The sequence below is a fragment of the Mirounga angustirostris genome, unplaced genomic scaffold (assembly GCF_029215605.1).
Source record: "Mirounga angustirostris isolate CCGP_5_RB_7025 unplaced genomic scaffold, mMirAng1.0.hap1 SCAF_13, whole genome shotgun sequence".
Classification (NCBI taxonomy): Eukaryota; Metazoa; Chordata; class Mammalia; order Carnivora; family Phocidae; genus Mirounga; species Mirounga angustirostris.
This window is the reverse complement of record NW_026991721.1, coordinates 16189200-16210223: the sequence shown is the minus strand read 5'-3', so window position 1 is coordinate 16210223 and position 21024 is coordinate 16189200. Positions and strand designations below refer to the sequence as shown.

Genomic DNA, 21024 nt, shown 5'->3' with positions numbered 1-21024 from the left:
TGACCTCCCTGGAGCTATTTTGAGTGATTTCTATTCCTCACAACTAAACCATCCCTAACAGAAAGATAGGAGCCAAGCATGGACTTGCAATAATGAGGTCTCCGAGGAAACATGAAGCCATCATGTGGAATCAAAACAATGTGAGAGGCAAGGAAGTTCTGTGGTAGCTTGGTTAACAGCCACAAATTCTTCCCGTTCCGGCCGTCCGCCCCTCTGCAATATGACCTCGCTGAGTCCCAGCCAGAGGGAGATCCTGCTTCTCCACCCCCTCGAATTGAGGCTGGCCTTGAGACAATGGAATCTGGCTGGAGTGAGGCGGTGTGAGTTTCGGAGCCCAGGCATCAAGAGGCCTTTTGGCTTCGCCTTTGCCCTCGGGGTCTCTGCTCCCAGCCTAATGTGTCCAGAAGTCAGGGCTGGCCTCCTGGAGGATTAGAGACCACGCAGAGGACCGCAGCACCCAGCCCACAGTCGGCACCACTGTCAGCAGCAGGAGTGAGCGCCCAGGCGCTTCCAACCCCTCTGATCTCGGAGCCGACTGCAGCTGGATGCATGAACCCAGAAGACATGACAGAGAATCTCTTAGATGATCCGGAGCTAGCCTAGATCTTTGTTTTAAACTGCTAAGTTGCGGGCCAAGTTCTTTTAAGCTGATAAACTGATACCAGTTAAAGAAACCAGCAACGATGCCTGGGCTGTTTCCATAACCCAGAGCTAATTCGTATGCACAGGTGCTGGGACCTTGGAGACGGGTGGAGGCTGGAAGGACAGTGATGGAATGACCGGTGGGAGCTGGAACCATGGGGAGGAAATTGCTCCTGGAGCCTGGGGAAAGGGGACATGTTGCATCGTGGCAGAACAAGTGGCAAGACTGTTACCTGTCGATACTTGGAAGATAGAAAATGTACCAAATGAACTTACGTGTCTGGCGAAGTAGTTTTCCAAGCCCAGTGTGGAGGAGACCGCCAATGGACTTCCTTTGCCATGTGCGATAAGATATAAGAATAGAGAAATGAGCCGAAGAGAGCTCTGTTCAGTTTGCAGCAGAATTTAGAAGCAAAAGGAAACCACCACGATGTACTGAGTTGAAAAATAAAACCATTTCTTTTTTTGAATTTATTTTAGAGAAAGAGAGAACATGAGCGGGGGGTGGGGGGGGCAGAGGGAGAGGGAGAGAGACCATCCCAGACTCCCCACTGAGCACGGAGCCCGACGTGGGGCTCAATCCCACAAACCTGAGATCATGACCTGAGCTGAAATCAAGAGTTGGACGCTTTACTGACTGAGCCACCCCGACACCCCAATAAAACCATTTCTTATCCCTAGTCTCTCCTGGTAAAGGAGTCTCAGAGTACAAAATGGCCTCAGGGTAAAAATAAATCAAGGATGTGACTGTAAGACCCTTTTTTTTTTAAAGTTATATTTATTTATTTGAGAGAGAGAGAACAGGAGGAGGGGCAGAGGGAGAGGGACTCTCAAGCAGACTCCCCACTGAGCATGGAGTCCGACATGGGGCTCAATCTCACAACCCTGAGATCATGATCTGAGCCAAAACCAGGAGTCAGATGCTTAACCGACTGAGCCCCCCAGGTGCCCCTGTAAGACCCTTTACTAAGACCTCAAAATGGTCAAAGGCACTGCTGTGAAGCCTTCTCAGCTGTAGAAAAGGGTTTCTAAGACTCTTACAAGTGCTGAACTGTGGTGCACCCAAGGTAGAGAGAGATCTGTCTCAAAAAGAATGATGTGGCTTCTGGGGCATTGAGTATCCCCACGTATGATTCATAAGAAACCCATAACATTTGAGATAATCATATTAACCAGAGTACCCCTAGTTTGGACTAAGAAGAACTGAAATAGTTCAAAACGAAAAGAATCCTCTGAATTTCACAAACAGGAAGCAAGCCAAGAAAGCTACTCAGTGCAAATAGTTCTCCTGGACAAGGAGAATCTCTTAGACAGCAGAGCCCAGGGTTGGAGCCAACAGCCAAAGGGAATGATGGACTCAAGGCCACCCCCAGGGGCAGAACCAGGCCCTAATCAGGGAATGTCTTTTCTCCCCAGAGCAGAGGAACTTGATCACAAGCACCTGGCTGGATTTCAGAATTGTTACGGACCAGCGATCACCATGTGTCTACTGTCCCTCCCTTTTCAAAACGAAATAGTCTATCTTGTCTCACCATTGCATAACTGGTGTGTGAGGGTAGATCAGTTGCCCGGGGTGAAGGGGAGCACCATCCACATCCGGACCTGACCTAGACCACAAGACTCCAGATGCTGAACCTGGTGTTGCACTGGAGGAAACCTTGAAGGTCTTGGGAGCAGGCTACACATAACCTGCTGAGGAAGGAAAGTGAATCATTTGTGGCTGGAAGACAGATGTGGGCATTCTTTAGAGGCTGCAAATTCCTCCCAGGCCAGGATGCCCACTTCTCTGCATGACTGCCCTGTCTCCCAGCAGGGATGGAGCCTGGTAATCCATCCTCCTGCATGTAAGTTGACCTTGGGACTTGCTCCCACCAACAGAATCTGCCAGAAGTACAGATGTAGGAGTCTCAGGCCTTTGAGCTTCTGTCTTGGCCCTCTTGGGACTGTGCCCTGTGCCCACCAGGCCTTGAAGAAGTCTGGGCTGAAAGACCATGTGGAGAGAGAAGGATCTGGTGTCACCACCACCCCAGATGGACCCAGGCCCCAGCTGACCTTCTGCTGACCCCAGACACAGCCACAGTGGTATTGTCCAGTCAATTACAGAACCAGGGGAAACATAAATTGTCTAAGCTACCAAGATCTGGTGTGGTTTGTTATGCAGCAGAGTCTAACTAAAACATCTCCCCCCACATACTGGCGGCCACAGTGGACAAGCTCCAGTCTCTGACTGTGGCCCTATCAGGAGGGGGGACCACAGGGACCATGATCACTGAAGGTCAGGATACTGGGGCTCGCTGATCACTCCTTCTGGTCTAATGTAGAAAAAGAGAGAGAGAGAGAGAGAGAGAGAGAAACACCAATTCTGGGTTTTCCAGCTGAAGCTGGATATTTTTTTTTTAATGGAACAATTTTATAGCTTTTTGCTTTTCTCCAGCCCTCTGAGATGGTCGAGGCCTAATCTGAAAAATAATCATGCACCTTGCCAAATTGCAACAGCTGAATTTTCTGCCATTCTGGGTTTCTATGATTAAAATTAATTCACTTAATAAAAAAGACTGGCAGAAAAGGAGGAAATTGGGCATTCTAGGCAGAGAAAAAGCTTTGAGCCGAAGCTCAGAGATGTAATATCAAGGAGACTTGCACTCAGATGCAAGTCAACAAGTTCTGGATTAACAAGGCCCTTGGCCAATGGTTCCTAAATATCAGTGTGCATCAGAATCACTCAGACGGAGGGCGCCTGGGTGGCTCAGTCGTTGGGTGCCTGCCTTCGGCTCAGGTCATGATCCTGGGGTCCTGGGATCAAGCCCCACATCGGGGTCCCTGCTCGGCAGGAAGCCTGCTTCTCCCTCTCCCACTCCCCCTGCTTGTGTTCCTGCTCTCGCTATCTCTCTCTCTGTCAAATAAATAAATAAAATCTTTAAAAAAAAAAAAAAAAGAATCACTCAGACGGTTTGTTAAAAACCCAGACCACTCAGAGTTTTTGATTGAGCAGATCCATGTGGTGGGGGGAAGGGCAAGAATGTGCTTTTCTGACAAATTCCTTTGTGATCCTGATGATGATGTTCAAGCAGGTACCACACTTTGAGAACCATTGGCCTGAACTTAGCCCTTGAACAAATAGCGGTGGGTGGTGGGTGGTTAAGGTGATTGAAGTGGTGGTTCAGGTCTCAATAATGTCACCACGAACCCAGAATTCCAACCTGTCTTCTTGGACATCCTTAACTTATTGGTTTTCATCCTTATGTTTGAAGTCTCCTGGTCACAAGATGGCTGCAACAGCTCCAGAACTCACGTCTGCGTGTAAAGAAGGAAGAGAGTAGAAGTTGATCCATGAACTAGTGGAATTTGAGCTCTTTATCAGGAATTCGAAGTTTTCCTTGAAAGGCCAAACCTCTTCCCACTACTGCTTGTCCCAACTGCCCCAACCAGACTGTCAGATACATCCCTAGCTATAAAGAGTCTGGGCGATGGAGTGTGTAGCTTTCTCACTCCTATGGCAGAGGCGTGCATGGAAGAGGGGGTGCAAAATGAAGCTCCAGTGTTTGTCACAAAAGTGAAGGTGACCAAAAAGCCTGGAGGTCACTCCTTGCCAGAATCAAGTAGGGGACACACTAGGCACCCAATTATGTGTGAATGAATGCCAGGAGTGGATGCAGAAAGAGCAGTGGGTTTGGATCTCTTCTGCTTACCGGTTGGATGATCTTGAACACGTCACTTTACCTCTGAATCTCGGTTTCTCTTTCTGTGAAAAAGCAAATGACCTCATTGAGTTGTTGCGAGCATTAAGTAGGGTAACATATATGAAGGGCCCCGGATGGGGCCTCTGACCCTGAAAGGTGGACTGTAATCAGGAGTGTGCCACCTTTGCAAGAGTGCCCACCGACGGAGGGCTCGCTGTGGGCGGGGCTCTATGTTAAACCCTTTATGGCCCTTTCTCATTTCCTCCCCACAATAGAATTCCCATTCAGAGGGGGAAAACAGAGGACAAGAGGAGGCTTTTATTTATTTATTTTTTTAATATTTTATTTATTCATTTGACAGAGAGACAGCACAAGCAAGAGGAGTGGCAGGAAGAGGAAGAGGGAGAAGCCAACTCTCTACTGAGCAGGGAGCCCCATGTGGGGCTCGATCCCAGGACCCTGGAATCATGACCTGAGCCAAAGGCAGATGCTCAACCGAATGAGCCACCCAGGCGCCCCAAGAGGAGGCTTTTAAAGTCACAGGCTGGTAAGCAGAAAGCAAGGACCAAACCGGGTCTGTTGGGCTCCAAGTGTGCACCCTCAGCCACTCCTTGAGATTGCTTTTCCAGAAAAATAAGCCTCTACAGAGCCACCAACAGCGCGAGCTCAGCTGACGCCCTGGCCCGTCCTGCCCTCACTGGGTGACTAACTCAGGACAAGCCAGACTCGCCTTGACTCTCCCCACCCCTCAGCTGGAGGCGGCCTGCGGGAGCCAGGCAGGGCCAGCCTGCCACCCAGACTGCTGTCCCCAGCAGGAGTGGGGTCCCGCCTGGCTGAGTGCCTTCCAATTAGACTGGGTCTCCTGGCCAGGCAGGAGGTGGCAAGTAGGCAGGGCCCAGCAGGGAGCAGGCAGTTAGAGGGTAATTAGATGGGGATGTAGAGCAGCTCCTTTAATGAGGAGGTTGTTCTGGGCAAGGGACACTGAGGAGGAGTGTCTCTCCAGGCACCTGCTCCCTGCCGGCATCTTGCCCTGGGCACCATGAGGAAGCAAGAAGCAAGCGACATTCTTGGGGGCCCAGGCCCTGTGCTGGCCATAGGTCTCCTTTACCCTCGGAACACCCAGGCCGTAGATGAGAATCCTGGGACTCGGAGGGAGGAACCCCCCCCCCCTGGGGTACACAGCTAGGAAGTGGCAGAGAAAGAGGCTGAAAGGTCTGAGACCCGGGTCTGTGCTGTATCCTCTTTCACACCATTCGTCTGATGCTCTTCTGCTCACGTCCTCTGATGCTAGAGCACCTGATGGGGACTGATAGTTGACACCAAGGAGGATATTCAAATTATTTACCAACCGGTGTGCCAGGGCTGTGAGCTGCAAGAATTTTGATTTTAACAAGCGCCCTGGCCATAGTCATGGATGCATCAGGGCAGAACCTGAGCCACCGTTGGGTCGGCCTTTAGAGGTGGCGTTCACTTTCTAGGCCACTGGGCTGTGGCCAGAGGGGCTGCTCGGGCCCTCCCCTTGAACACCCCCTTCCCTGCACCCCAGAGCTGGCGCCCAAAGCCCAAAGATGGGTGACTCACACCTTCTCCCCAGAGCTGACAACAGACTTCCCAGGAAGGAGCAGCCCGCTCCAGGGAAGCCCCCATCTGGCTGAGGCAATCTGTCCGTCTGGAAGAGGGTAGAGTATGCCAAACACTACAGCAGCTGTGCCCAAAGCGAGTTCTGCAAATCTGAAAGACTGTCCCTAGGAGAGAGGGTTCCCTGCAGAAGTCTGTTTGGGAATCATGTGTCCTCCCCTTAGCTCTGGAGAGTCCCGGCCCATATTGCTGTATTAAAGGTTCTTGTAAGTCCTGGGGGGAGAAAGGGCCCATGTTGGGGCACCCGGACATTTTCTAAGCATTTTTAGCCACAGGGCTATTCTTCAGCCCCCATAGGCCTCGGAGGACATGAGTTTTCCTTGGGATACAGCTTTGGAAACACGGTTATGTACAAATCCCTTCCCTGATCCCAGCAGCCTGGACGTCACCACCCAGCCACAGCTGATGCTGGGGAGAATGGGTAAGTGGATTGGGGGGAAAGGGGGTGGGGTCTGGGGGAAGGGGGCCTGGTCTGCCTCCCAAGGGCTCCCAGAAGCCCTTCATTCTCCCCGGATGGTCTTCTCTGTCAAATACCGCCCATCCAAAGGCAGGGGGGCTCCACCAGGGCCCAGCCCTCCCCTCAGGATGGAAGAAAATTCTTTTGTTTTGTTTTTAAGATTTTATTTATTTATTAGAGGGAGACAGAGAGAGCATGAGCAGGGGGAGGGGCAGAGGCAGAGGGAGAAGCAGACTCCCCACTGAGTGGGGACCCTGATGCAGGGCTGGACCCCAGGACCCCAGGATCATGACCGAGCAGAAGGCAGACGCTTCACCGACTGAGTCACTCAGGCGCCCCAAGATGGAAGAAAGTTTAAAGCTGCAACTCAGTCCCTGAGTACCAGAAAACTAGTCCCTTGGTGCCAGAGGCTCTGGACTGGAACAGACAGGGTTCGAGGACCAGCTCTGCCTCCGAACAGCTTTGTGACCCTGGGCAAGTCAACCTCTTGAACCTCAGTTTCCTTCTGAAGAATTGGATGCCAGTGCTTAGACCACAGGGTTACGGTGATAATACAACTTGATAATTATAACAGTCACACTTATATTGTACCGTGTGCCCTGCATGGCTCTCAACACTTTACCTATGTTAACATTTCTTCCCTAACAATTCTACGAGGGAGGTATTGTCCCCGTGTTACAAATGTGAACACTGGGGCACAGACCGATTGCAACTTGCCTGAAGTTGTTGCCCAAGCGACGGGTGGCAGGGCCAGGACTCAAACCCAGGGAGTCTCGCTCTGGAAGTCACTGTCGCAGCAAACACTCGGCAAGTGGCAACCACATTTTATGTCATCACAGAGAGATTCGGGGGATCTAGAGATTGCGGAGGTGGGAGTTGAGAGGAGCCCATCTAATACAGGATGAGAGAACAAGTGGAAGAAAGGGACACGGGAGGGGATCTCCGTTCCCAGAAAGTTTGGCACTCTATCTCCTTTGCATCTGATTTCCTATCACAGTAACCTCACCCCTAAGGCGAGGAAGGGAGGCCTCATGGAGGGTGTCCCATCTTCCCCAGTACTGCCGTGCATTGGTTATCAGGGCCCTGAGGAGCACAGTCTGTCTTGTTCCATGTGTCACCTCTGTCCTTGCAGGAAGTGACACTCCACAGCTGGACATGAGTCGGTAACAGGGCATGTCTGAGCCTGGGGTCTCCAGAAAGCAGAGCTTATGACAAGATTTGGGTGTGAGCACTTAGCAGGCGGGTGTGATCCAGAGAGCAGGAGTGTGTCCTGGGATGCTGGGGGGGCGGGGGGCAAGCTGAGTTGCTCTGACCCACGGGACCACCAGGAGCACGCAGCCCAGGAGAGAAGCAGAAGCCTATGCGCTCTGGCTGCACCCTGCATTGGCCAAGCTCACCCTAAGGGGCACCATTCCTCCTACCCCTCCAGCCTGTGTGGGGCTTTGTGTCCGAAAAGGCCCAGCCAGGCCAGGAAGCAGTGGGGGGTGGGGGGCACAGGCAGGCTCGAGGCAGGGCAGCAAAGCCCGTCAAAACCTCCGTGAAGGGCAGACACGCTTGCGTGGAGCTGGGCGGCAAGACCGTGGCCAGAATCAGAGGCAGGGCCAGATCGGAAGCAGCGCCTGCCCACAGCTGTCTGCTTCCAGGAGCTGGGGACATGTCGTGATCGTGTCTGTTTGGAAGGAGTCAGCAGATTTCGAATGAAGGACACGTGGCGTGAAGGATCCGACACAGGGAGGCCAGCCCACAGTTGGTGGTTCTCAAACTTTGGTGGGAGGCCTGGGTCAAGCGCAGATGGCTGGGCCCCCTTTCTGCCACCTTCGGGGGGTGCTGTTGCCGCAGACCCAGGGAGCACCCGGAGAACCACCCGTGTTGTTTCGGAGCCCTGGGAAGGAAAAGAAAGGTTTCCAGTCCCCCGAGATCTCAGAAGATGGACATGAGATGGAGGCAGGAGACCCAGACTCTGGTCTAGATGCAGCTCTCTGGCCTCAGTCTTCCCATCCATAGGGAGTGAGTGCATTGTTCCAGATGATCCCTGTGGGCCTTTCTGCTCTGGGGTCTCACGAGTCTTAGAGCTCAGGTTGGGAAGGGGGAATGTGGAAAGTTGTCACCAGCCCTGGACACCTAGGGAGGAAGAAAAGAAGTCTGACCGTCCTGGGGAAGGGCTGTCTGTCTCCGGGGCAGCAGGGAGCCTGGAAGGTCAGTGCTCCCCCTGCTTGCTTCTGCAGGGGCTGATAGCGACTCCTGGGCCTCTCTCCCTGCTTGGGCCTCTAGCTGTCTGGCAGACCCAGAGGGGCTGTCAAAGGGCTGAAAGTCCAGGAGGATGAGGTCTTGGGAGGAAACATAACCCAGGGCAGTTGGCCAGGAGGCCCTGGTCCTTTGCTGAGAACATTTTTGCCTCTGCATGGATTTGAGCTCCGTGGCCTGGCGTCCGAGGTCCTCGACAACCAAACACAAATGAACTGGTCAGCCCATTCCAGTCAGAATTCAGGACACACAATTACTTTCCTCAGGCCGCTGAGGGCACGGAGGCTTTGAAACCAGACAGATTCAGATCAAATCCTGTGTGACCTTGACCTCTCTGAGCCTCCTCTCCCTCAGGTGTAAAATGAAAGTAATCATGCTTACATCTTGGAGTTGACTCAAGGCCTGAACAGGATAAGGTAGATAATAGTATGTCTGACATGAAGCAGGACTCGAGAAATGACAGCAATTGCCATTTAAGCCCAAAGTGCTCTGTGACACTCTCTCGGTCATTAATACCATCTACAGACAGATCACCCCGCATTTGTTTCTCCAGCCCTGGTATTCAGACTCAGATGGACAATAGCACACCAACACCTCCACTTGGATGTCTCATGCGTATCTCAAACTTGACTTGGCCAGTACGGAACCTTGGCTCCCTCGTGGGCTGCTCAACAGCATTCTCTCCTGCCCGAATGTCCCCCCACCTCCCGCCCACCACCCCGTCCAGAAACCTCAGGGTTCTCCTCTACTCTGCTCTTCTCATCTATCAGCAAGACTGATGCTCTACTTCACAGCATTTCCAGAATCCGACCGCCTCCATGGCTACTGTCTGGTGATAATTATCAGGATTATCAGCCTCCTAACTGGCCTCTGGCTTCCTCCCCTGACCTTTGACTCCACACAGCCACCAGGATGGTCCTGTTAACATGTGAACCAGACCATGGCGCTCCCCAGCTGGAAACCTGCTAATGATTTCCCATCACACCAAAGTCTTTCCCCTGGCCAGCAGAGCCCCAAACGATTTGGCCCCAAACCCCTGACAGGTCTCCCTTCCTATCACTCTTCTCCAGGTTAATGCACTCTAGCTGCAAGGGCCTCCCTTCTCCTCCAGTGGGCAATCGCACTCCCAGCCGAGGGCCTTTGCATTCGCTGTTCCCTCTGTCGGGAAGAATCATCCCTCAGATTTCCCAAGGGAGGACTCTGCACCGCGGCCTGACCTGGGCTCAGATATTTCCTTCCCTGACTATTGTTTCTCCAAAAGCATGGCTCGGTCCGCTCCAGCAGTCCTCACTCCCTCTGAGGGCATGGGCCATGTCAGTCCCCAGCAGCGCCGCCCAGCAGAACCCCCTGTGATGGTGGGTATGAGCCATCACCAGCACGACTCAGTGTGCAGGTGCGGGCCACTTAGGGTGCTTGTGCGCTTGAAATGTGGCCATCGTAACAGAGGAGCTGGATTTTCTTTTTTGTTTTTAGATTATTTATTTGGAAGAGAGAGAAAGAGAGCATGAATGGGGAGAAGGGCAGAGGGAGAGAGAGACTCTCCAGCAGATTCCCTGCTGACCATGGAGCCCGAAGCGGGGCTGGATCTCATGACCATGAGACATGACCTGAGCCGAAACCAGGAGTCACACGCTCAACTGACTGAGCCACCCAGGTGCCCTGGAACTGAATTTTCAACTTTATTTCATTTTACTTCCTTTGCATTTAAATAGACACCCGTCCTAGTGGTTTCCCCCATGGGCAGAACAGGGCCCAAGCCTCAGGGCCAGAGCCTCAGTCTCGCCCCAAAGAATATAAGTCTATGATGGCAGAGCCTTGTCCCTTTTGTCCATGGATATCTCCCAGGGCTGAAAACATTTTCTAGCACACATAGTAAGTGCTCAGAAAAGCCTCATGAATGAATGCCTCTATTATCACAGAATCACATTGTCCCCCTCCCATTTACATGAATGAGGAGACAGGCCCAGAGAGGGTAAGCGTTCAGCAATGCACACACAGCAAGTCCGTGCCCCCTGAATCAGACTTTCTCCCCTATCCACCCCCACTTGGCTCCCTGGTGTTTTCTTGGCAGCAGGGAACTGATTAAAACCAATCAGCCTGATTAACCCCGGAGAGTCTGAGATGCCCAACTCCAGGTGGCGCTTGGCACTGGCTGGGACTACGGATGAGCAAAGGCAGAGGCCCTGTCATGGGCCAGGGAGGGAGGACCGGGATCCATGGGGGTGTGCTAGTCACAGGCCAAGCAGCCTGAATGGCTCAAGATGATAAAAACCCCGAAGCCCAGGAGACAGCAGACTATTTTTTTTTTTTTAAATCAAGAATTCTTTATGGGTCCTGCCTCAGGAACCAGGAGTCAACAAAAAATCAAGTTGGACATTTTAAAAGGAAACAGGAAACCTTGCTTTCCTGCTGGTTAAAGCAGGAAGCGGGGTTTTATAATTGGAAAGCGAAAGGTAGGGAGGGGGGAGTATGGGGTCCGTGTGGCCTGAAACTGTCATTGGTAGGAATAGTCCAAGCCACTGAGCTTAGCACTGCCCAGGCCCTCTGGGGGTGAGGAGGGCGGGGCAGTCCCACGGCCGGGGCCAGAGTCTGCATCCTTGTCACCCAGTCTCCCTGCACCTCAGCTTCCCCATCTGTACAAGGACAAGACCGGAGCCCACCCCACAGGGGACAGGGACAATCACACAGGAAGTGTGATTAGCAGCTGACCGTCACCACAGTCTCACGGTGGGGACGAGCTGGGCCTCCCACCAGCAGGTGCAGTGAGGACAAAGGGCCAAGAGGAGGGAACGACCCAGGCAAAGGCTCACAGGCTGGACTGAGGGAACCAATTTGGGCCCTAAAACGGGCAGGTCCCAACTATCTCTCTGCTCCTGACTATGACTTCAGGAGGCCCTTTGGCCTGCCTCCTCCCCGTGGCTCCCTCCATGGGAAGCCCGGGGAGCAGGATGAAGGGGGGCAGGGCAGAAGACAAGGGTGGCAACAGACAGGCCGTCTTAGTCGTCTGGCTCATCAGCCTGAGAGGTGAAAATGACAACCCCAAGGAGGAGCAGGAGCGGTCTCCACCTCCCCACCAAAGGTTGCCTGGGGTAGCAAAGAAACAAAAACCAGAATAGGACACCTGGTTACATTTCAGAGAAGCAGCAGATCATTTTTTTTAGTCTAAGCGTGGAGAAGCTAGGACATACTCATACGAAAAAATGATTCATTGTTGATCTGAAACCCAAGTGTAATGGGGTTCAGGGTTTGGCGTGTGCAGGCCTTGAGCCAGGCTGACAGTGCGACCTCAGATCCTGGTGCCCGGGAGCTGCCTCCTTGCTCCTCATGAAGTTCAAGGGCCCACGGCCGGGCCCACCCACTTCCCAGCTCCACCAGCATCACGCTGGCCCCTTCCTATCTGACCCCCCGTGGCCCTTGCGGTGCTCTGGCCCCCTCTTCCCCTTTTCCTCCTTCCCCCAGCCTTCCTGCTGGGGGTCGCCTCCGCCCGCCCAGGAGTCAGCCGGCTCCACGGCTATTCCTCACCCCCTTGGCCCTTGCCTTCATGACGGGCAGTTACCATTCAACATTTTCTTGTGAATGCTTCCGTTTCTGTCTGCAGGGTAGCTTTGGCTCACCGCTGTACCCCAGCGATTGGCCCCCATCCCCAAGTTAGCGGGTGCTGAAACCATCTGTGCCATGGAGATGAACAGAGACTATTCCAGGAAGTGGGGGGGAGGCAGAGAAGGAAGGTCTGAAGCACCCGCGTGCTCACACCTCCCCTGAGAGAAATGGCCATTTCCGACCCCGACCTTCAGCCTCCGGACAGGACAGGAGCCCATGACCATGGTCAAGGAGTCAGAAGTCTCTCAAGAGCTCTGCACACCCAGCAGCTCGCCTGGGGCAGCTCTCTCCTCCTCCCGGAGGCCCTATTCCCCCCACCGCACCCCAAGTAGTGCCCGACACCCCTCCTGGCCCTGCTGCCCTGAGAGGCTTGTCCCTGAAGCCTCAGATCCTCCCGAGAGCCATGCTGGCCTCCCCTCCCCGCCGAGACTGCAGTCTGGGTGCCCTGGGCCAGCCTGCGACGCCCTGTCCCTGTCCCCAGTACCTCACGGTGTCTGCACCCACAGTCCCAGCTCAACAATGATCTGTAGGGTGAATGAATGAGTAAATGGCCCATTTCCTCCAGGCCCCAGTGAGTTTTTCAGGCACTTGCTGGGGGAGGGGAGAGAGATGGCAGCAGCAGATGGCCACTGGGACCAGGAATGAAGGCTAAAAAGGGAACATGATGCGGGGAAGGGGGCTGAAGCCACAGGCACGCTTCTCTCCACTGATGTCATCTTGGAGCAAACCCAGCAGGGCCGGGCTGGGTTATCACAAAATGTCTCCCCAGGCTAGTGTTCTCATCTGATTTCGAGCAAATTACAGAATTAAGGGTGGGGTTGGCTGGGCCTGTTCTATATTTGGTGCCGGCATATCAGCAGCACCCGCAAGAGCCTGCTGGGATTGTGCTCAAAAACCTGATGGAGGTGGGTTTGGGCCAGAACGTCGCATGCTCTCCCAGAAGGCTGAGGATCTCACAGGCAGGAGGGGGAGGCTGGAGGGACTAGAGGAAAGGGTCAGCCTGTGACCCACGCACCCCCAGCCACCCGTCCCCATTGACTCCAATAACGTAGCCACGGTGAGAGTGGGGGTGGTCCCTGGCAGATGCTGTGTTGCCAGAAGGTGTTGCTGGCATCTCTCATGGGGACCAGATTACGCCCCGCATCCAGGGAGGTTGGGAACATGTGCAGAGAGGAACCAACGAGGCGCGAATGAGTACATCTTGTTGGATCTAAGAGGGAGAGGCAGGAAAAGTTGGGGGGGGTGGCAGTATGAATTAGAGGAGGGCTTATCTTTGCAGCCTTAGCTCTTGCTACCTACAGAGGATGTCTGGTGTTTTTGCCTGCTTAACATTCTTATCCCTCCTTCTGGAAACATCATCCTGGCTTTCCTTTGAGGAACTGTCCATCTCCCCACTCGCGGCTGTGTTGTCCAGGCAGGGCTGACACCTTCCCACTCGCGAGATCTAGGGGTGGGCCCAAGCCCCAATTCAGACAATAGCTCTGAGCTTGGCATGGCTCAGGGATGGCTTGACATGGAAGCTGGGTCAATCAGGGTCAGCCCTGGGACTTGGGTTGGGATTACTGGGAACAAAATGTTCTTCCCCAACTAAGGTTGAAGCAGGAGGGAAGGAAGCCCCGAGTTATTCATTTATCTCAGAAGGAAGCCAGTGCAAGGAAAGCAGGACGAGGAGATGGAATAAGGAAGAGTGAATCCTGGATCCAGCTGTGCCTGAAGCTCATCTTCCACACTCTTCTGATAACATGAGCAAAACATTCCCTTTGAGCTGAGTTTCTGTGATTTGCAAAGCAATGAACCCACTGATTATCTTCAGTCCTCCACTCCAGCAACATGAGCTTTGTTGCAAGTTCTCAGAAGAGGTCAGACCTCCCCCCACCTGCAGATTGCTACTCAAGCTGTAACTTCCACCAGAAATGCCAGCCCCACCTCGAGACCTCCTGTTGAAATCCTTCTCTACCCTTCACACAAAGAGCACCTACTTCAAGGAGCATCCTGAAACGTTGTGGTCACTCCCACAGCGGACAGAGTGAACTCTTCTTACAGGGCCCACGTGGTGGCACTGATTCTGCATCACTTTTGTATATATTTAATTCTGCCCTGCAGCCCAGCACCATGCTGGGAGCATGAGCTCAACTCATCTTCACACCCGCCCCTTGAGGTGATCACCTTACCATCTCTGCACCGCAGGGTGGCATTGACTCAGGCTGCGACCTGCTCCATGTCCAAGATGAGAGGCGGGGCCGGGCACCCAGAGCTCCCTCTCTGGCTGGCTGTGCTGCCCTGGCCACAGGCTGGTGTGCCCGCCGGGGTCTTTCTCCTACTCTCACGGGCGAAATTTCAACTCAGTACCCATTAAACACTAACTGCTGTCTCCTCCTCCTCCTCCAGCCCCTGGCAACCACCACTGTCCTTTCTGCCTCTGTGACCCTGACTGCTCTAGGTCACTTCCTGTGACTGCGGTCATTACGTGTTTATCCCTTTGCACCTGGCTTCTGTCATTTAGCTTAAAGTCCTCGAGGTTTGTCCATGCTGTAGCTCCTGCCAGCATTTCCTTCCTCTATAAGGCTGGCTAATATTCCATTATAAGTAGCCTACCTATCTTTTCTGTTGTTGTAGTTTCAAGTCTCTATTGAAATGCCAGGTAGCTAACATACAGTGTAACACTAGTCTCAGGAGTAGAATTCAGCGGTTCATCCCTTCCATACAACACCCCGTGCTCATCACAACCAGTGGCCTCCTTCCTGCCCATCCCCCACCCCCTACTTTATCTCTAAATGGAGGCCGGACCCTCCGTCCATGTTAGCGTTGGTGCCGTGGCCAGCCCACGCCCTCCAGAGCCGTCTGGACAGGGAACGGGTAGGGTGTCTCAGGTGGAGGGGGGTTGGCATGCTCCCACCTGAGCCTGGAGGAGGGCGGGTCCGTGCTCTGCACCATCCCCCTCTGAAATCATTGTCTACCATGACAATGTGTCCACAACTCCCCCAGCCTGTCATGGGAGCCGGGGTGTCCCTGCAGCAAGAGAGCCTTCCCAACCCCAATTCCTCTCCTCTCCAGTCTGAGGAACATGCACTCGAAGCCAGGGGCTGTGCTGGGAGGCGCCACTCCCACCCACCAGGTCTCATCCCAGCTGCCAAGGAGATGCCCGTCAGTGGGACCACAGAGCAGGAGAGTGGGCAAAGAAAGTACCAATCCAGAAACTCTTGGCTGAAGCCCCAGCAGCAAGGTGATGTTTCAGCTCTCCCCGGAGGATCTGCAAGGCGTCAATACTGTGGAGCAAGGAGATGAAACACTCAAAGCCGGTGCAGGGGCGCTGCCTGCGAAAACCCTGGAAGGAAGGAAGGAAGGCCACCAGCTAGTCCTCTGGGCCCAAAGACCAGCAGCGCTAAGGACTCCTTTGGCACGGCGCTATCTGTCTGCCTTCCAGACGCTCCTGCGGCAGCTGCCTGGGCTGAGCCAGGCTCGGGGCTGGAAGGCAGGGAGGGGGCAGAGGAGGGTGATGGGCTCCAGATCATCCTTGGCCTGTTGGCGAGGCTCGGGCTTAGCAGGTGCAACACGCTAAATACCAATAGGATTCCACAGCCTCGAGGACCATCCAGAAGGCTCCGTCCTTCCTTCAAAAATTCTAAAAATTCTGATCAAGATGATCACTCAGTCCCCAAGCCCCGTGGGAGCTGGAGCTGGGGAAGGGCTGGAGGTTTCAGGGGGCTACCCCGAGGTGGCGGGAGGAGAACTACTCTCACCGTCAACGAGGACGGTGATGGAGTTAGGAAGGGCACCGTCAATGCGACCCCCCATATATGTGAGCATACCACTCCCTACTGTGGAAGACTGGAGGAATGTCTCGACTCTCCACTCCCTCCCTGCTCATTACAGAATTCCACACCCACATCTTCTTTATCCACCAGGGACTCAAGAGCAAGCACACTTACCATGATGAGCCCTGAGCACTGTATAGAATTGTTGCATCACTATATTGTACACCGGAAACTACTATAATACTATGTTAACTACACTGGAATTAAAATAAAAAATTTAATTATAATTTAAAAAAAAAAAGAATTCTATATCCACACCTTTAGCCACAGGACTTGGCCATAGCCTCTCCGTAGGGGAAACATCCTTCCCTGACCCGGGAGGCTGGGCCTGGCCCCATGACTTGCTCGGGCCAATGGAATGGGACTGTGCTTACATAATTCGGCTCGGTCTCCAACGCTTCGGCCATCTGCCATCCGAAGAACATGCCCCAAGCATCAGCAGGCCAAGTAAAAAGGAGAAAACCCAGTGGATCTGGCCTGAACCCAGCTCCCAGCCAGGAGCCACGCCTGACCAAACCAAGCAGAGATCTGCTGAACCCGAGCTGACTGCAGACCCAGCCATGAGAAAAATAATGATTGGCTCCCGCAGGCCACAGAATGTCCCTCTTGTCCCTCGGGAGTACCGCACCCAGGCTGACTAGTATACGTGTCTGTGGACAACACAGATGCAAGCTCATCCATGAACACACACAGCATGTGTACTATACCCATGTCACAACTCCACAAACGCAAACTGAAATCCCCAGACAGGTCCTCCCTCGTGGCTGGAGGCTGGGCAGGCCAGGTACGTGTCACTGACTGTTTGCAGCCCTCACTGGGCCTTACTCCCAAGCCAAGGCTGGGAACTGGTGCCCCCTTCCTTCAAGCAGAAGCCTGGGGGTGTGTGGGGGGGTGAGTGACAGCAGTGTGTCCTCACGTCCGTGTCCCACAGTGAACAGTCCGGGCTGTGGCACACCCACTCAAATGCCCAGTTTGAGTTTCGTTGGATACACTCAATCCAACAGAGTACTGGCCATTTTCTCCGGGGACTCTGGGGACTCTTGAGGCCCCACCGGCCCTGGAATTTCGGGATTCCTCTGGCCCCGAGAGGCTGGTGAAGGGAGCTGACTGAGCAGAAAGGAGGCTGGGGCCCCAGCCGCTGCCTCTGAGTCCCACCCTGGCCTGGGTGTGGGGAGCCCCATGGGCCCTCCCTGACATCCTCCCTTAGCCTTGGGGTCCGACTCTGAATGGGGAAATCAAGGACCTCCGGTAGTGACAGAAGCAGGCCCTGGGGCATCGGACTGCTTTGCCCTGCAAGACTCCTTGGGCAAATCCCTTCACCTCTCTGGACCTCAGTTTCTTTGTTTGTAGCCTATTTAAGGCCAACCGCCAAGTTGAGCCTCCAATTCTGGCCCCTCTCGCCCACTAAACACACTGTTCCAGAAATTCTTCCCCCTTCCCTCTGCGTCATCAGTTTCCCCCTCTTTTCCTGGGTTATCCTCAACAGCCTATACATATGTTCAAGTTTCTCCCACCTTAAAACAACCAACCATGAAAACCCTGGCCACGTCCCATGCCCCTGCACGTCTGTGTCCTGGGTGGCCCATCAGAGCGAAGCTCCTTGAAAGAGTTGCCGGGTCACATCTGCGAAGGCAGGCTGACCCCCTTTCCACTCTTTCCAGTCTGTCCCGAGCCCACCACAGGCAGGATTAGTCCCCATGATCCTACCGTAACCACTCTCATCAATGTCAGGATGGCCTCTCGTTGCTAAATCCAGTGTCACTTCTTGGGCTTCTCTTCTTGGGCTCACATCACAAGCCAATCGCTCCCTCTTTGTGGGGTCTCCACGCTCCTGGCCCCCTTCCTGCCTCCTGGCTGTGGCCCTCTTCACCCACTACTGCTCCCTCTCCCCTGCTTGCCTCTAACCCCCGGGGGCCCTGTCTTCATCTCTTCTGTCCACACCCACCTCCTTGGGGATCACAAACACAACTACCATGTGTACCATGGCAAATACCATGACCCCCAGTCTCGTACCCTACTTCTTACTGGCTATCTCTGCCCCGCTGCTGATAGGCATCTAATCTCCGTATTTCCCCATCTTGGAAAATGGGAATGCCCCCTTGCCGTCATTCCCTCCAACACCTGGAGTGACCACCCCTGACAACTTCCTTCCTCTGGTGTTCCCTCCAGCCCTTCAGCTCTTCCTGTCTATTCTACCTCCAGGATGTGTCCCTAATCTGACCACTCCTCACTTCCTCCCCCTTCCCCTTCTAGAGCAATCCCTGCGTGTCACTTCTCTGCCCCAAATACCAGCCCCCAGAGGTTCTATCTAACTCAAGGTAAAAGCCCAGATCCCTGCTCTGAACCATAGAGCCCAACGTGGTCCTTGGGCTCTGCTGGAGGGTCGTGAGCATGACTCATCTGTCACTGCCCTCCTCACTTACTCTACTATAGTCACACTGATCCCACACTGCTCCTCAAACACTTGGTAGGGGCACACCCCCCCTAAGGCCTTTGCAGTGGCTGTTCCCTCTGCCAGGAGCATTTGGCTCAGGTACGCACTTGGCTCCTTCAAGTCTGTGCTCAGATCTGGCCTTCTCCTGACGCCTTTCCTGAGCACCAGGTTTTCTACTGCAAGCCCCACCACAGCCCCCCACTCACCATCCCTTCCCCTCGATCTTCCTGTCACACTTATTTATGATTTTTATTATTGTTTCCATTCTAGATTGTAAGCTCCATGAGAACAAGGATTGCTCTCATGGTAGGAGCTCAATAAACACCTGTTAATGAATCAGGAGCAAATGAGGGCACTTCTGCACCTGCATCACTAGGCTTGGGGCTCAATGAGAGAGTCCATGTTGGTTGCTTAAGCTAGGGCATGTGGGTCCACACAAAAAGGTTAGTCCTGAAATTATTGTCATGGCTACCACCACCACCACCACCACCACTACCACCATCATCACCACTATCATCACCATCACCATTATCATCATCACCATCATCATTATCAATATCACCATCATCATCACCATTATAATCATCATCACCATCACCACCATCATCATTATCATCACTATCATCATCATCAATATCATCATCATCATCACCAACATCATTATCACCATCATCACCATCACCACCATCACCATCACCATCACCATCACCATTATCATCATCACCATCATCACCATCACCATTATCATCATCATCACCATCATCATCAATATCATCATCATCACCACCATCATCACCATCACCATCACCATTATCATCATCACCATCATCACCATCACCATTATCATCATCATCACCACCACCATCATCACCATCACCATCACCACCACCACCATCTTTTTTTCTCCAATGCAGAGAGTAGAGTTCAGGATCACAGAGCATGGCCATAGCAGATCAGGCCACCTGGACAAAGCCTCCCTTGATGACAGGTAGGCCACCCCTCTGCAAAAAGACCCTCAAACCTCAAAGTGGGTTTGGAAATTCTAGAGCTGGGAAGGACCCTAAATTTTCTCTGTCTAGTTTCAAACTTTTTTTTCTTTTTTGTCCAGGGATCCTTTGCTCAACTCAAAGTGGACGGTATCAGCCTAATATGTAAAACAGGAAAGGGAAGAAGCTGTTCTGACTGAACCGAGGGCATCTGCCTTAGAGTCCTGCCCAGCTTCCTGGACCCCCAGAGCTTTGCCAAGTCCCGTTTGAGAGCCCCCAGTCAGAAGTTCCCTCTTCCACTCTCCATTCTACAGAGGAGGAAACTGGGAGAAGCTAGGTTAAGACCCTTCCCCAAGGTCTGGGGAGGTGCTGGGGAAGATGGACCCCTGGCAAGACCATCAGAGCCCCTCCTCCTGGCTCTGCACCCTTGGACCTCCATTTTCATAAGTTCCACGTTCCTCCAAATGCCACACTCCATCCAGCCCATGTAATTGAAGCCAATTATTTAGAACAAAAGAACAGAGAACGCATCAGTTCGTGTCTTTGTCCCTGCAACAGGGCCTCGAACAAGGAGCTCCAGCTGCCTTTGTCCCCAGCGATGCTTATTAGGGACCAGCTGAGCTCAGCCTCCCAGGGCAGGACTGGGCCTTCCAGGGGCAAGCTGTGGTGGCCAGAGCAATTCACTGAGGACTTCTGGGGCAAGGGCCCAGCTGTGGGTGCAGAGTCCCTGACATGGGACAGAGAGCTTCCGGGAGGCTGACAGGCCATGGGGTGTAAGAGTCAGAGTGTCTGGGAACCTTGGGAATGTCACTCTCCCTGCAAGTGTCGGGGCCCTGATCTGTATGTGGGGGACAACCACATGGAAGCTCTAAGTTATCCCTGTAGAGTACTTAGCACAGTACCTGGAACGTGGTTTATGCTAATATTAGCTGTTTTTATCCATTTGTGATAGTTAAAAGGCTATTGGCATTAAAATAATAGTGTTAGCTTTGGAGTCAACAGACCTGGCTTTGAACGTGGCCCTGCCATTACATGCTGCATGACCTTGACATTTTTTTATATAACCTCTCATCTGTAAAATGTTGTATAATATACAGATCTCAAAGGCCCATCAGGAGAACAGCAGAATGGAGACCTGGCAGTCTATGTACCAGCCAGCCAGCCATGCACCGAGCACCTGGAAAGTAACAATTGGATCAGCTAAGAGTCCGTGCCTGTCATCGCCCAGGGTAGCCCAGGGAAGGGAAGCATTCACCTCTGATTTCTGCAGATGGCAGGCAGCATTGCTTCCTGGTTGGGTGACCTTGGCAGGCCGCTCACCCTCTCTGGGCCTCGGTTCCTCATCTGGAAAGTGGGGCCAAGGATGGCACCCATAGAAAAACGAAGCTCAGAGAGCAACACTCAGTCTTTAGTAACTGCATGGTAAGGGTTCGTTCTGATGCTTTCTCCATCCCACTGTGTGCTAAGCTCGGCAAATGCATTTTAATGCAGCAAATCTTCTCAGCAACATTGACTGAGCCCCATTTCA

The 21024-nt window shown here is 53.2% G+C and overlaps 1 long non-coding RNA gene across 1 annotated transcript; it reads right to left on the bottom strand.

The window, feature by feature from the left end:
• Positions 1–1043: 1043 nt before the first annotated feature.
• Positions 1044–14667, bottom strand: LOC123856432 (uncharacterized). Its single transcript, XR_006793716.2, has 3 exons — positions 14433–14667; positions 4332–4384; positions 1044–3936 (listed from the first exon to the last, which is right to left on the bottom strand). It is a non-coding gene; the product is annotated as an uncharacterized LOC123856432 (long non-coding RNA).
• Between the last annotated feature and the right edge of the window lie 6357 nt (positions 14668–21024).